The 18247-nt window shown below is 39.3% G+C and overlaps 1 long non-coding RNA gene and 1 pseudogene across 1 annotated transcript in view; both read right to left on the bottom strand.

The window, feature by feature from the left end:
- The window catches only part of LOC139441573 (uncharacterized), a 395726-nt gene that overhangs the window by 288656 nt on the left and 88823 nt on the right, over positions 1 to 18247 (bottom strand). The gene's annotated exons all lie outside the window — the stretch shown is intronic.
- LOC139441555 (uncharacterized) overlaps positions 8693 to 18247 on the bottom strand; it is a 33825-nt pseudogene continuing 24270 nt past the window's right edge.

Raw genomic sequence — 18247 nt, 5'->3', positions numbered from 1 at the left:
TCCACTTGTTTTCACTGATATCAGGACCAATAAAGAGGAAGAGGCTTTAATGCTTAGTTTTACGTCCTTGAAGATACTGTTTTATATATATATATATATATATATATATATATATATATATATATATATGATGTTAAAAAACTCTTAACCTAAGAAAACAGGACCTAAAAGAATCCCAATTTTGAAAAAAATAACTCAATTTCCAATTAGCTTGCCAAGGGTTGTCAGTTTGGAATCCCAGACAAGTCCCTGTTTCTGTGTTGTCTGGTTTGTTGTTTTACGCCACACTCAGCAATATTCCAGCTATATGAAGGCGGTCTGTAAAATAATCGAGTCTGGACCAGACAATCCAGTGATTGATATCATGAGCATCGATCCACACAATTGGGATCGATGACCTGCATCAACCAAGTCAGCGAGCCTGACCACCCGATCCTGTTACTAGCCTTTTACGACAAGCATAGTCGCCTTTTATGGCAAGCATGGGTTGCTGAAGACCTATTCTACCCCGGATCTTCATGGGTCGTTTGTCTCTGTACCCAGAACTGTTGCCTAGGAGCACACAGTCACACTGAGTCTACGTCACACCGTGTTCCCTGAGTGATAAACCTATCGTTTACAGTATTAACTTGCATAAGTCCTATAACCCAAGTGTATGAATGTCTATAGAAGCATCATAATATCCATATCATGGCAAGCTTTTTTCAGCAAATTGGTAAAACAAGCACAGTTTATACATTTCCCCAACTTCTAAAGTGCAAGGACAATCCATTAATGATGCCATTCAGTGCTACATCTACATGATGCAACTATGTTGTGATATGGTAGTTTAAATGGAGGAATGTTTCAATGGTACTTAGTACTTTTCGGCAGTAATTAGTACTCAGTACTTATTACTCTCTATCAGTTTTAAGACAATTTCTTTTCTTGCAAGTGACACAAGCCGTAGGTTGTGGATTAATGTGCTTTAGGTTTGTGTTCAAGTGTTGAGATTTGCACTGTGACCTGGCCAACAAGCTTGATGCAATTCAATGCGCAGTCTTGCGTTCCTCTGTTTTGCCAAAATCATAGTTATGGTGATGTAATTTGCAAATGTGTGAAGCTCTGATCCAAATCTGTACCGGCGGACATCTTTTAGGGATTTTGTGGTCGCCCTGTTTGGAACTGGGGGCACGGGTGGCCCAGTCGTCTAAGGCGCCGCGATTCACTGTGCAGAGTTGCGTCCCTTGGGCACGCCAGAAACCTATGATTGTGGGTTCGAATCCCGGTTCGCCCCGATTATGTTTCTAGGTTTGTCAGCACCATACCCGTGCTCGTGGGTTTCACCGAAGTGGAAAACGTCTGAGACCTGCATCACTTCGGGCTTTCCTCCCACATTAAGCTGACACGCCGTGATATAACTGGAATACTGTTAAAAGCGGCGTTGAACCCAACTCACTCACTCACTCACCTGTTTGGAACTTTGTGCTTAATACGTTGAATACGGCATTTGAATCCTATATTTGTTCTTGTTTTAATTATCATGCTTTTGTCGCTAAGCATTTTGAACACTAAGCACCTCTAACAGCTTTAAAAACAGTTTTTGTCCGGCAGTCCTTACAATGATAAAATGGGCCAATTTCTTCAAGTCCTTAGGATACCTTTACTGTTCGCCAGTTTGGTAAGGACTATAGGACTAGTGCTAATTTCTAACGCTGTCTAAGGTATTCATGGTAACCTGTTAAGAATATGTGGTCTGTGAAACCATCTGTAAGTGTGAAGTGTCAGACAGTGTACAATGGTGTGTAGGAACTATAACTATTCGTCTACTGTTTATTTTGAAAATATTGTTCAATAGTTAGAGTGGAGTGAGTGACTTCTGCATGAGCTTGATCAGCAAAGGATGAGATAGGATCAGGGACCTTTTTGACCCATTTGAAATGTCAAACGTTCAGAATGCAGAATACTTGAGATGGCTCAGAAAAAGATCGTTTTCTTAGGCTTGCAAGTTTTGGCCTTCTGGTTTAATATAGTTCTTAATTTTACGAAAATGGAAAATGTTTCGAACTTCAGAATGAATGTCTTACCATCTGTCTGGACTATTGGTAGGTACATTTGGGATCTATGAATATCAGATTGGCCGAAAGCCGGGCTCATGTTCAAACATCGTAAATTGCTTCTCAAAACATAAATCAGCCTTTTAAGACACATTTGAGCCTTACAAACTTATTTTGTGACAAGCTTAAAACGTGCAAGTACTGAAATGAACACAGGTAAGCAATCGGTCATATGAACACTTCCGTTAACGTTCTCGTTTCTGTCATTATGCTAAAAGGACCCTTATCATTGGTTGCATCAAGAAAGGACAAATTCGCATCAGGGACATTTTTGACCCATGCGAAATGTCAAACATCAAACGGGGCCATTATCATACTTTGTCCTGTGCAACTCCATTTTTAAAATCCTCAACTATAACACTCTATTTCACTAGGCACGGATGGGTTAACCAGTAATCAAAGGTCATTCAATAGTTGCAAGGATGCCCATCATTGGTTTGAATCCCAGATTTACAAGTCCTGGGTTAAGCCACACTTCTATTATGTTTATGTGTCTTCTAACCAATTGAGAAGGTCAAAATAGAAATCAATAAATTTCTAATATATGTTTAATTATGTATTTGTTTGAGGCTTTCAGTTTAGTGTGTGTGTGTGGTGGGGGGGGGGGGATGCTGTTACAGTTTTTGTTGTGCAACATGTTTGGTATGTTTTCAGCAACATATGTGTATGTACTGCTGGGATGTCTTTGTGCTCTTTATCTCCAGGGTGACCTCTAGTTAATGCAGCTTTTCGTGGCGGTCAGAGGAGACTGACAGGATCGGGTGGTCAGGCTCGCTGAGTTGGTTGATGATAGTTTATTACAATTAAGAGCGACGTTTTGGTGTAGGTTCTTACAGTGTTCATCCATAAATTCTTATCCTTACTATTTACTCCAACTTCTAAATGCCTTTCAAAGAAGTTATTCGTCATCTTCATGGAGACTAGCAATCACTTGCTTGATAAAGGTGTTAGAACCTACACAGAAACGTCACTCTTAATTGTAATAAAGAAGTTGTTCATCCATAAATTCTTATCCTTGCTTGGTTGATGATGCATGTCATTGTACCCCAATTGCGTGGATCAATGCTCATGATGTCAGCACCGGATTGTCTGGACCAGACTTGATTAGTTACAGACCGCCGTCATATAGCTGGAATATTGCAGAGTGTGGCGTTAAACAACAAACAAAACAAAACAACCTTGATCCATGCTAGTCCACTCAGATGACAAGCAGTGAGTACTGGTCACCTATTCTTCTCCTAATACATCCCCATAATTCTTTGCCATAAATCAGCCAATTCCTTAGGCTTCAACAATGCAGTACTAGTACTTGGCCTATCCTCCCATGAAAAAGCATAATACACTGCAACTGTGTGATTAGGACTTGTGCTTGAGCCACCATACTGAAACGACCCGTGAAGATTCGGGGGTAGAATAGGTCTTCAGCAACCAATGCTTGCCGTAAAAGGTGCTTATGCTTGTTGGGAAAGGCGACTAATGGGATCGGGTGGTCAGGCTCGCTGACTTGGTTGATGCATGTCATCGATTCCATTTGCCTGGATCGATGCTCAGGATGTCAATCACTGGATTGTATGGTCCAGACTCGATTATTTACAGACTGCCGTCATATAGCTGGAATAATGCTGAGTGTAGCGTTAAACAACAAACCAACCAACCAACCAACCAACCATAATGAAACATGGAATTAGCCTAAGAAACAGGGAACTCTTTTGTGAGGAAATCTTTTGTTACGCTTTTTGTTCTTGTTTTTCTGAATGGGGACCTTATCAGTTGTTTGTTATGAGTAATATTCATGTAATGCATAAAGAGTAATAAATATACAAGAAATACTTGTTTGATTACTTCTTTAATATCTCACCCCTGAAGATCCGGTTTAGAAAAGGACTATGGGAACCCATGCTTGCCGTAAAAGGCGACTATGCTTGTTGTAAAAGGCGACTAAGGGGATCGGGTGGTCAGGCTCGCTGACTTGGTTGATGCATGTCATCGTATCCAACTTGGGCGGATCGATGCTCATGATGTCAATCACTGGACTGTCTGGTCAAGACTGGATTATTTATAGACGGCAGTCTGGAATATTGCAGAGTGCTGCGTTTCACAACAAACAAACAAATCTTTAATATCTTGACGTTTGTATGATGCCTTACCGTATATGAGGACACCATGTGGATTTGTTCATTGCTCTATGTGAAATTGTGAAATAGGGCTGCTTTGAGATTTTGTCAAGATTAATGGACTCCACCAGTGATATTTCGCTTTGATATCACCCTATGGAGATTTCTGGGTAGGATAGGTCCCGGCAATCTGTTCTCAGAGGCGACTAAATGTATGCAGTGGTTAAGCTTGGTGACTGGGGGATTTCATGTCATCGTACCCTAACTGCTTGGTTGACCAATCTTTGGGTTTATGGTCCAGATTATTTACAGGTTTCCGTATAACTGTATTATTGATCAGTTCAGTGTTAAGCAACAAATAAAACAAAACAATACTTTGATTCCGCATAAATTGTATATGATATCCTGTGATAGACCTTTCGTTTTGGCTGATCGGACCGCCTCCGTGGTCAAGTGGTAGAGCGTCCGCCCGTAGAGCGGAAGGTCCGGGGTTCGATCCCCGACCGCGTCATACCAAAAGACGTTAAAAGATGGTACTTGTTGTTATCCTGTCTGGCGCTCGGCATTAAGGGACTAAAACAAGGACTGGTCGGCTCGGAGTCTATGTCTGAGTGGGGTATTCATGTTAAACTGCGGCATGGTACCTCGGTGAGCTAGCCCTATAAATCGGCATCAGTCCGGACTAGTACAAGCAGCCACACAAACACACACACGTACATGCACGTCGCTGTATAAGTGCAATAATCTTGGACGCGACGTTAAACCCCATTCCACCTCACCTTATGGCTGTTCAAATTTTGGGCAATTTATGAGGTTATAGTTAAAAAAAGGAATGACATTTTTATGTCATTATCTGTGTCTTAGGTCCTCTTCTCAGTCATTGAACTAAAATTTGCACGTCCTAAGAAGTCCTTCCACGTAAGATATTAGTGACACTATGACCACACCTATGTGATTTTATGGTTTATAGATCTTTGTTAACCATGTCGTAGTCGGATGAAATAATAAATCTTTATCTCACCTAACCTGACAACGTTAATGTTAACTGATGTTACGTCAGGCTGCCCGTTGTCATTAGCAACTTAGAATCTTTATTTCTCTGAATGTCTTTAATATATCAATATCATTTTCTTATAACATGTCCTACATGGTCCTAGCTACAACGAAGTAAAGATATAATTTTGAAAAGCCCATGCATAGATAAGCCTGCAGCCATCGTGCCACTTTTACATCAGAAACCTTTGCCACATTGTCTTCACATTTTCAGATTATGTTCATAAGATGATTCTTCAGAATGACGTAAGCCTTTGAGCTTTAACAATTTAAACCTATTTTCATGGTGCTTGTTAGAAATGTGGGTGCTTGTAATCAGTTGAGTGAGTGAGTGAGTTTGGTTTAACGCCGCTTTTAACAGTATTCCAGTCATATCACGATGTGTTAGCTTAAGGTGGGAGGAAAGCCCGAAGTGATGCAGGTCTCAGACGTTTACCTCTTCGGTGAAACCCAAGAGGACCTAGAAACATAATCGGGGCGAACCGGGATTCGAACCCACAATCATAGGTTTCTGGCGTGCCCAAGGGACGCAACTCTGCACAGCGAATCGCGGCGCCTTAGACGACTGGGCCACCCGTGCCCCCTTGTAATCAGTTGAATATCAATTTGTGTCTACAATATGCTTAAGCTTGAATAAGCATACTCTTAAGCAGCCTTTTATATTTTCAAGTGTTTAATTTGGTATATTTACGTTAAAAGGTCAAGGCCATTACTTATAACATGAGCAAGCTTACTACTACGTGAACTTCCGGGGTAGAACGGATCTCAAGCAACCCCTGCTTGTCGACAGAGGCGACTAACGGGGCCAGGCTTCGCTGACTTGCTTGAGGCACATCACGTTTTCCAAATTGTGTAGATCGATGTTCATGACGTCGATCACTGGATTGTCTGGTCGACACTCAATTATTTACAGACCCTCCGTCATATTGGTGGAATATTGCTGAGCGCAGCCTTATACAACAAACAAAGTATGGTTACCGCTTGTAACTTCAATAACCTTTTATGATAAGATCTTCACCTAACTGGGTGCATCTGACCTCTCCGAAAAGGGCAATAGTTCCATAAACTTTGACTGACTTGTGAATGTCACCATATTTTTAAAAAAGCAGAAAGCTGTAATCACTTTTGTTTGTATGAATATGTCATGGAGAGTAATTGCTTCATTTATATGCAGCTATATTGATTTAAGTGAAGTACATTGATAACTGTAAAGGTAAATACATATTTCATCAAAACTAAGTTACAATACCTGTAACAGTAAGTAAACACATGATTTCTGAGACTGACATTTATATTTTCACAGTCTCTCAACCAGGAATATATGAAAATCCTACCTGTGAACACCGTAATGCAATATTATACAGACCCGTGAAGATCCGGGGTAGAATAGGTCTTCAGCAACCCATGCTTGCTGTAAAAGGTGACTATGCTTGGCGTAAAAGGCGACTAACGGGATCGGGTGGTCAGGCTCGCTGACTTGGTTGGTGCATGTCATCGATCCCAATTGCGTGGATCGATGCTTCTGATATTAATCACTGGATTGTCTGGTCTAGACTCGATTATTTACAGACCGCCGTCATATAGCTGGAATATTGCTGAGTGCGGCGTAAAACAACAAACCAACCAACCAACCAATAATACACATCTACTAGCTTCCGTCCAATCCTATTCAAGTATATATTCATGGCAACAATTTTTCAATACTAACTATTCTTTGTATTGTCCGTTCCCTCGTTTAAACAGTGAGGCTGCAATCTAATTGGAATAACAAGGAATCTATCATTCGTTTGATGTTCGGATATACAACTTTATAACGATCACCATGATATTCAAATATGAACGATTGTTAAGGCATGTTTCTTGTTCCTAGTACACGTATTATCAAGTGAACGTTTTCAGATTATCAGGAAATACCATAGCTGCAACACTTGAACTGATCAGATACATATGGCTACAAGTACCATTACCGCTTAACCGTTCAATGTATTGCACTGGAGCTTTTTGGCTGCATGAAATAAACTTATTTATTGATAAAGTATTAACTCTCTTTCTTTCAAATATGTTTTTTTACAATCCAGAAAGGCGTCATTATGTTCACATATGATATATCCCCTTGAAACTCGCCCTCTCCACACTTGTAAGGTCGTCCCTCATTATTAAAATGAACACCTTCATGTATGTAAATTATTTAAAGCATGAAACAATTGTTTATGTAATGAAACCCTACCCTCATGCTAGTTTTGCTAAGTTTTCAAGAAAAGTTTTAAGTGTATGTGTATCTTGAGAAATGATTACTTGATACACAACAATCTTGAAAAACAACCAATGTCTAAGTCTTTCATCTCGATATGGATATCATAGTTGCATGTTAATAATGCAATGCCTTAATCGTTTCAGCGATACACTTGAGTTGTCTTCCAGACATATTTATAATATCACAATTGCCTGCTTTTTGTAATGTATTTTTTAAATTAAGTAAGACTTTTACATTCATGTGCCAATTTGGATGTTTAGAAAATCATGTGGATTTTTGTGCTTCCATATGAAGTATGAATAGGCATAAAAAACTGACCTTATTCCACAACTTCAGAGAATCAAGAGGCCCTGTCACTCTGTTTGCATGTAAATATATGACGTCGACACCAGAGAAGGTCTCGATTATCTGCCGACACGGATACCATTGGGCGTATAAGGCAGTATAGCGGTGGACATTATATGTGTGGAACACCAGAAATCAGCAATGGCACCAGTTTTTCGCAAAAAGGGTAAGCCTGCCCCTACCTGTAGGACCCGCCACTGACACACTTTGCATAAAAAGGTAAGCGTTCATTGCCACACGTTTCTTGTTTTCTCAGAAACAGCTCATCGGTTTTGAAATTTGGATGCTTGTCTCCATTATCTGCCTCAGTGCATCAATATTAAAGCCAAATTAATTCTCAGAAGTAATTGATTAAAAAAGAATCATAACAATTGAAAAGTTTTCTGTTGCTTGTGTTTTCTCATGTGGGAAGTGAATCAGCTGTTACCGAACAGTTTGAATCCAAGTTAAGTCCATCCTTAAGCCTCAATGACAACCTCCATATTCAAGATAATATCCTCTTCAATTAGTTAGAAATATTTGCAAATAAAATGACAAATGATAAGTTCAATTGGATGATATTGCAAAGAGTTTAATAGCTTCAACCGATACAGGGAATATCTTCCTATGTAGTGGTCGGATCATATTCCTGCAGTCATCAAGTCAGCAATTTGGATTGACAAACAAAACATACCAAACCTTAAGAGTTAGGTTCATTATGAAAATAACATTTTCCTTGTACCATGTGATATCGAATCGTGGAAAGTAACGTTTATATTTCCAAATATATCCCATCGTGATGACCGCATTTATTACCGTAATTCTACGGGAAGCACTCATACAACACAATTTTAAATGTTACTGCTTTTGCGTTCGATATTGGTCCCGAGTCGAAACGTCGCCAATTCAAAAAAGGACAAGCCTATGCTGTTCCATGTCTTCTTCTGGCTTGCCTTTGCTGACGTGCACCCGATGGTTCAGAATACCTGCAAATTGTAATAAGTAGTATAGATGATGAAGGTTCTGTCGCAACACATCCTGGGCCAGACCTGGACCCTAACAATTCTTGCATTGGGTCTTATGTTTAAGCGAACTTTATGATGACGATCCATGGATCAAGATGTCATCCTATATCGAGGAATCGATATATTCTTAATCTCAGACCATTTCTTTCGTTTTGGTATGGAATGCTTGGCATGCTTCTTGTCTCCTCTGGTCTATGAACTTTTGTTTCTCGTCTCCGCTAATTCCGTTGGACTTACAGATTTGTTTTTCATTGTGTTAAATTTAGTTTACGAATACTATCATGTTTTGTTGCCTTCTTTTGTAATTTAAGGGAAATATATTTAATAGTTATTCCTGGTGAGGTGAGGTGAGGTGAAATGGGGTTTAACGTCGCGTCCAAGATTATTGCACTTATATAGCGACGTGTGGCTGCTTGTACTAGTCCAGACTGATGCCGATTTATAGTGCTAGCACACTGAGATACCATGCCACAGTTTAACATGAATACCCCACTCAGACACAGTATACTGACTCCGAGTCGACCAGTCCTTGTTTTAGCCCCTTAATGCCGAGCGCCAGACAGGGTTACAACAAGTACCATCTTTTAACGTCTTTTTGTATGACGCGGCCCGGACCTTCCGCTCTCCGGACGGACGCTCCACCACGACACCACGGAGGCGGTTCCTACCTTACAGAGACTCTGGCTCTACGTCCATGCCAAGTATGATAGGTGCAGCAATAATTGTTGTTAATAAACCAACACCAGCCACACCAAGCCCTATGCTGGCTGTTGTAAGTATAGTGTCGACTCCATTAAGAGTATTCACAGCTCTGCATTACTGTTTATATAATCCTATTCTAGAACCACACTCCTTCTCTATTTGATGTTATAATTCACTTATTTGATGTAATCGAAATCCATCAACACTATCCATCTATTCAGATGCTTCATCGAGTGCAGGATATAAACCCTGTAATATATATTATAATATTATTCAAGAGTCTTTAATTGTCCGATTGCCAATGTCATGAGACTATACATCAAGCTTTTTAGGTGTATATCATATGGCATAAATACCTTAGTGGGTGAAATGATCACATCAACTAGAATATCATCTTCCCGAGGCAAGTGAGTTAATTGACTATAAAAGTCCAGTTTCAGTCCTTGCTGAACTAGGCTGGTATTATGGAGTTACATTTTGGCTGGGCTAACGAGTATGCATAGTCCAACCAAAATCGCACACCGAAATCGAAATCCGGTTTTGTAAAATGTCGTGCAGATTTCGGTCGATTGCAGGATTTGCAAAGCATGTGCACCTCCAACTCGTTGTCAACAGATATTTTCCAAGTATTTTCATGTTTTTAATCAAGGTGCTCACGTGATTTGATGCACTTCGCTATGTAAAACCCGTTTTATCACAATATAGATCTTGATTATCAATCAGATCGTTTTGACTGGGCGCCACCATTTTGTTTGAAACAAATACAAGTGATACGAGAGGTGGAATCTGATTGGTCCATTGGAGAGGCTTAGAAGGATCATAACTCGTAATAACCACTGGTGGCGCTACGGTCGAGCCCAGGAATTCCAGCCTAGTTCGGCAAGGGTGGAAACTGGACTTTCATAGACAGTTAACTCCCTTGCCTCGGGAAGATGCTAGAATATTAACACCTTTAAGGCTTGAAAAAATGATAGCTGGTAATAGTTGTATAAACAATATAACAATGTCGATGTTGATGTTTTTTAAGCCATTTAATTCTTAGACCCGGTAATATCCTATTTGTTATTAAAGTGCTAATGATCTTTTATAAAGCATTGAAAAGAGAAATGGGCCTCCAATTTTTAAGATTTTAAAACGTCTATCTTTATTTGGTTTTGGAATGCATGTTATAACTCCTCTATTCATTGTTAAACTCAAAGAGTTGTTTTTGAAAGTGTCCTTGATATAGCGATAAATCCAAATGTTGACATCTTTCCAAAAATATTTGAAAAATTCGATAGGAAAATTATCAAGTCCCGGGCTCTTATTATTTTTCATTGACTTGATAGCCGCAGCTATTTCGTTAATTTATATTTCTTCATCAAGTTCTTCTGAAAGATTGTTATTTAAAGTTGGAGTGGTTATGTCTTTTAAACAATGTAAACCTTCAGCGTCAATATCGTCTGACGACTTGTATAATTTTTCGTAAAGGTTTTTCTGTTTGGTTATTACTAGAGAACCATCTGTTATTATATAATATACCGAGGGCTTCTTCTGATGCACCTCCCAACAAGACTTCAATATAAAGTGTACAGTATTAAGGTTTGGCCGTAAAGTTGTTTAATACATCTTTGAATTCTGTAATCAAATTTAAAAGTATCTTTTAATGCTGGGTGACTAAATAACAGACGATCTTGGTTATCTCGCAGGGGAGTGACTGACACACTCTTTCGTTTTGAAGGAATTTAAGCCCCATGTATAATTCCACAATTCATGATCATAGTTAAATGATGTGCCTTGTCCGCCGTCATCACATATGGTGGATCAATGATGGTATTCAGTAGCCATTCGAGTTTTGGTTTTATGGGGTCTGACAACCTTGACATCTCTTAACTACCCCCGTTTTTTGGAGTAGCTGTGATATTAGGTTCTGTTAATAACTTATTTGGTTACATTATCTTGTACTTGTAAGGCATGTAACTTCCCACGATGCCGGCTTCATCAAATCCTTCTGTGTCTCCAAGATTGGAAAGTGCAGTTGTATTACATTGTCTAAGGTTATACATTCCAGGACCTGCAGAATCAACCATTACTTATGATGTGGAGTGACACACTCAAATATCCTACATATACAGTTTGACGTTTACATCTAATACAGAAACTTTGAGATTTGTAATAATGCCCCGCCTTAACTTCTTATACTGCAATGATGAGAAAGATGCTGTTATGCCACTTGAATTTTCGTCTTTAACTGGAAAAGTCTTAGTAGAGTCGAAGGACTTTTGTTTTGTATATTATGCGTTGTGCTTATCAGCTCAAGATTCATGCATTGTTCTCAGTATGGGACTATATCAGGTATCTTATATCCATTAGTTGTTTCATTTTTTCTGTTCCTGCAAGACCAAGTGTATATGCTTATCTTGACCACAGTTTAATAGAACTTGATCCACTATTCAAAATAAGTTTTCAATTTGATTCATGAAGCGTAAGTCTAGCACCAAAAGGCCTTGCTCATCAAGTGAGCACACACTGTTATATCCATCAGTTATGGTATGTTGTTCTCCATCTATTAATTATTACCAGTACTTATATTGTGCCACTGTGGTTAATATGTTATATCACATAGGGCTACTTCAAGATTCCCTGAAGAGTTGTCGATAGCATGACGAAGTTTAATAGACTGGCCATTTGTTATTCGTGTGTTAGTACCATACATATCATGTACCCAAAGACACTATATAAGACACATACTAATTCCAATATGGGAGGTGTTAAAACCAAGCACAAGACGGGAATGTTTTTATCCTGAAAGAAGTATAGACGCAACTGACCTTACACACCCAACAATTTTAGTCGATTTCTCTGGTGCCCAGTTTCAAACTCATTTCCCTGATATCGTTAGAAATTACAGGTTCACAGCAACGAACATCAAAACAGTACATGATTGGCTCTCCAATCCAATGCATTTCTGGCAAAACCAGCTAAACTTTGCTATGTGGTGTGCCACAACCATCTTCCCGAGGCAAGGGACTTAACTGACAATAAAAGTCCAGTTTCCAACCTTGCCGAACTAGGCTGGTATTATGAAGTTACATTTTGGTTGGACTAACGAGTCTGTGCATAATCCAATCAAAATCGCGCAACAAAATCGAAATCCGGTTGGTAAACTGTCACGCAGATTTCGGTCGACTGCATGGAATGTGTCAAATAATCCGTACAATCAATATGAATGTATTTTGGGGGAATTTGCTATTTCTACAAATGAGCATTAGATTCGGAATGGAGTTAACCATGGTCTAGGTATTCCATGCAGTGGCATACACTCTGTTAAAGAGGTCGGCGTTGATGTAATGAAAAGAGGTCAGCTTCTACCTAGTGTTGCTCTCACGAGTATTGAGTAGAGTGATGATCATATGAACTTTAAGGCTGGTATTGCTTTCACGGTCCAAAAGGTTGAGCAACTGCTAGATAACAAAAAAATATTTATTTTAAATAAATCAGAAGGTTTTACCTACCACGGCGTTTAAGGAATTAATGACTCAATCAGAACTTATGTATGGACTCTCGTTGGAGCTGAGTCACAAACACGGTCAAACATCATTGGTGCGAGTTTCATACACAAAAGCAGTTTACTGCGAACGTAGAGGATGATATTTCATCCCCCTTTGACCTACCCTCAGCTATTAGGCGATATCAATATGTACTACAGTATGCTGGTTCTAAAGCATTGACATGTGTGAGTTTGAATGTTGTGTTATGTCTTGCCACGAACCCTGTACAGCCAGCCAAGATAGGCTCAACAGGGTTGAGCTCACAATGCCTGACTGTAGTCGGAAGACAACGTGACCGTATTGTGTCGCCAGCACATATGTCTTGTACTTTACTGGTTTCATATTCAGCCGAATTTTCTCCTTGAACTTTTCTTTCAGATGGTCTAATGTCAACAATGTCATATATTCCTGTATGGTCGCCTTCAGATTACTCATGGTAGGCACGACAGTATCTGGTTCCCGGACGTTGTATTAACTGGCGTTATCCACGACTCTGACACTGACGTTGATTAAAATGGGCAATAGCTGATGTTCCAACCATCTAATAAATATATCTCCTCCTACAATTTATTTATGGAAATCACCAATTTTCTTTTTCACCTCGAAAACTAGCACACATCCATCAATACGCCCCATATCATCAGTTTGCAGCGTCAAAAACAATGACACGATTACCTTTACCTGATGGTACCATGAGTACTTTGTGTCCATCTGCCAACAGCCACATGTAGTCAGTGGAATGATTCATCATGGTTAATGATCTGGAAGCGCTGACTGTGATAGTTATGAATGGTGTGGAGATAATGTGACCTCAGACAGGATGGAATATTTCCCCCTGAAAACTGCTCTGTCAACTGGGATACCTTCTGCTCATAAAGCTTGTACACTATACGCCTAATCACCCTGTATCAAATATCCTTTTACGTCTCTGTTTTGGTTTTGGACACCCCCCCCCCCCCCCCTCCCCCTACCTACTTATTAATTGTCCCCTCTATCTCTCTAAAGTGTAAAGTACTTTGTAAAGTGCATTTCCTAGTACAGACTCCATGTTGTGTACGGTGGCTACGGCTATGCAAGTGTAATGTAACATGTATCATGGTAGCAGTGTTGATACACAAACACAGCGTGTATATCAAAATAATGCAAAGACTTATGTCAGAGAGGTGAAAGCTTTGGCAAAACAGCATGGACTAAGTTGTTATTCTCGAATGAGAAAGACTGAATTGATTACCTTACTCGGTTTGGAATACAACAAACCCCAGACTGTTAGAGAACTTAAAGCTCAAGAATGAGGACAGCTGAATTGATTGCTTTACTGGATATTAACCAAACAGTTGTTGATAATAATTAACCAGTTGTTGATAATAATCAACCTACAGAGTTAAAATTTGTACCCACAGATCATGCCGTTGGTAAATATCTAAGGGGTTGGAAGATGGATATTAATTCCAACAATGATGTTAATGATGTTAAACCCATCGTATCGAGCAACATTAATGAGGCGCTAGATGATTTAAATAATATAAAATACCAGCTAACAGTTAAAATGTCAAAAAGTAAAAATAACGCAGATGACAGCGCTGAATATACCAAACCTGATTTCAGGTGCTACTAAGAAGTTTTAACCGAATCTAGAAACTTTTTGTCAATGTGCAGTAAAAAACAACAATTACTCTTTGATTTGGGAGAATAAAGACGTTCAAGGTTTCTGACAATCACTACTGTAAGTGTGTTCTGTGTTGTGATTGGCTAATTTGGCTCACATGACCAAATGTCAAAGGGTGAAAATATGAATTGTATTCCCTGAAGCAAGCGACCGAAACACTGTGTAGGAAATAGAGATTACTACACGAGTGTCTGTCAGATACCAGCTTTCTAAATGAAAATGTCCACATATCCACAATTTGAAACTTGACCTTAAGCTTATTGGCCTTGGTTTGAAAGAGAATATAAATACTGATGATGTCTTTGACCTATTGTTGCTTTTGGCTAAATTCTTTATTTTTATATCTTGTGAACATTATGTTCACAGCAGGTATATCACTGAAAGAAATATTTCTTGCACCAAAAGTTTAACCGTGAACAAGTTCATGTAGATATGTCAACTTCTCGAGTTCAGTGATCTTGATTGAATATGTATCATAGTTCTTGATTAATTAAGTGAGTATCATTTTACACCGCTTATAGGCTTCACACATTGAAATATATGAATGATATATATTGCAAAATGATAACCATTGTTAAGTAAATATAACCATTTCAAAATGTCAACTTTCATGAAGCTGTGTCATTTCATTTAATGTGATTGGAAATATTCAATGTGAACATATACCAATATGATAGTTCACATGGAGCATTTCTGTGTAATTACTATGTTGTTGATATTTGGTTGTAATGGTCATACCTTCCCTTGAATGGTGACGAACCCTATGAGGAACAGGATCAACAGCCAGATGTGGTGAGTCAACTGCAACATCATTGCCTAGGTGAACAAAAACACGAATTGAAACAACTTAATTGTTGTCAACTTAAAACACTAAAATCTGGATATAAATGCGAACAACTAGTGCTTGGTTGCTTTTCTTCGACCATTTTAACACACTCTTTCTCTGATTTAAATTTTTAAAAATCAATCACATTCTTACAAATGAAACAATTCCATGTCATAATAAGTTTTCTATCAGAGTGTATCTATTTTCCGAACAAGATCTAGTAAGTTTCATTTGGAACAGGGACGGTCGGGTAGCCTAGTGGTTAAAGCGTTTTCTCGTCACGCCGAAGACCCGGGTTCGATTTCCGACATGGGTACAATGTGTGAAGCCCATTTCTGGTGTCCCCCGCGGTGATATTGCTGGAATATTGCTAAAAGCGTCGTAAAACCCCACTCACTCACTCACTTACTCATTTGGAACATTTAGTGTAATATAGCGACACTTGGTTATCATGAATTAATTCAAATACTTGTCAATAAACTAATTCATCAAAAATTGTTACCAGAATGTGTGACACGTGCTGCTGGCCTTGGATCAGGTTGTACTAAGCTTACCGTTTCGTCCCTGAGGGCGTTTGGGAACTTGAACAGCAGCCTTTCTAGTGTAATGTGGTTTAGCTAGGGAACAAACAATATATACAAGCGTAAAGGCTTCCTGTGCATCATGACTATTATGGGAAATAATACAAAAAACGAAAACAAAGAACGATTTCATAACAGAACAATATTTTTATGACCATGAAACCTGAATTCATTGTGACAGCCCGCCTGATGTTGCTGGAATATTGTTAAACTCGGCGTAAAACCATACTCACTCACTCTTCAAGACAGCGTCAACACAAGTTTTCTGTAAACGTCATCTTAGACAGAAAGTGGTGTGGGGTCAATTGTCTGTTCATGTGTCAGCATAGGGTATTACCATCATTAGCAGTAACACAAGTTGATTGAGTTAGGCTCTGGACCAGACCTGGACCAAGACCTGTCGCAGCTGGACCAACGTTACCGGATGGTTTCAACTTGGAAGTTATCCCACACATGCTCGATCAGGCGAAACAGCAGGTCAGGGGAGTGTGGGCATGTTCTGTTGTCCAAATGAAACATGTGACCAGGCGTGCAATGTGGGTGTGTGTATTGTCCTACTGTAAAGTTGTTTTACATCCGTGGGTCTGAAGATGCGGGAGCTGCTGGAATAGTGTGGCACGCACTGCTGGCCTGGTGTCAGGTTTGACTAAACTTACTCTTTCTTGGCTGTGGGCGTTCGGGAACAGGATCAATGGCTATTGAGGGCTGACGTGTGCGATGTCGTAAGTCTTTAGCTGGGAGAAGAAACAATATATAAAACAGTCAATCTATATAACGTCATGAAAATAACAAAAGCAGATAATAGTCATATAATGTATTTTCATTGTGAAACAATTTTTCATTCCGAAACTCGAGATTATGAGTTCTCAGTTGGAACATTGGGTTAAATACCACACTTTGTCAACAACAAAACATTTGAAATACATTTCACTGAACTATTTCCTAACAATCTTTCGTCACCATGTATGGCATCCGAGACCTGAATGAGCCAAACGTACTTAATTTTGACCGTGTGCGATCGGTATCAGAATCGGAAGGAGGATCAATAGACAGGAAGGCTTCTTTTGTGCGATGTCGTCTATCTTTAGCTAGGGGAAGAGACACAATATACAACAGTAAAATATAAACGACCTTAATCTATACTATGTCTCCTATACATGCAGATCAGACATCAAATGGGACTTTATCGAACTCACATATAACGTCCAATAACTTTAAAGCACAAAACCTATCCATAATTATAAAAATATCTTCTAAGAGCAGATCATAAGCATGTGTTGTGAACCACTGTCAATTACTCAAGAGAGCAAGTGAGCATACAATTCACAACCGTTGGCGCCCATCACACAAACACAGGCAAAGGCATGTCAAGTATTCACTTGAACAAACAGGGGAGCATATGGACAAGTCAAAATAGGGAATTTCCGACATCATTTCGGTTATTTGGGTGTCAAATTGTGACATTTCTTTCACAAGTCTGCCATATGTCTGCTTTACTAGGCATTGAATGCTGTTGCCATAATGTAACTCCCTTAAAGAAAGAAACGTATGGCGCTCTGTGATTTTCGTAGAAAGAGCATGCTTAATTTCAGCTTAACATCTGCGAAATATAGACACCAAAGGCTCGAGCTGCTGGAATATTGTGGCACGCACTGCCCTTGCGTGGTGTCAGGTTTGACTAAACTTACTCTTTCTTGGCTGTGGGCGTTGTGGAACAGGATCAATTGCGATTGAGGCCTTAGGTGTACGATGTCGTATATCTTTAGCTGGGAGAACAAACAATATTTTAAACTGTCAATATATATAACGTCATGAAAATACCAAAAGCACACATTCTCTAAGAGTAAGACTGTTTTGTCTTTTCAGGATAATTGTGATATAATGTATTTTCATTGCGAAACACTTTTTCATTCCGAAACTCGATATTATGAGTTCTCAGTTGGAACATTTGGTTAAATTCCACACTTTGTCAACAACAAAACATTTGAAATATATTTCACTGAACTATGTGTGGCATCCGCCACCTGAATGAGCCAAACGTACCATATTTCGGCCGTGTGCGATCGGTATCAGAAT

This window comes from Haliotis cracherodii, unplaced genomic scaffold (assembly GCF_022045235.1).
Source record: "Haliotis cracherodii isolate W230 unplaced genomic scaffold, xgHalCrac1.p SCAF_41, whole genome shotgun sequence".
Lineage (NCBI taxonomy): Eukaryota > Metazoa > Mollusca > Gastropoda > Lepetellida > Haliotidae > Haliotis > Haliotis cracherodii.
This window is presented reverse-complemented; position numbering and strand designations above follow the sequence as displayed.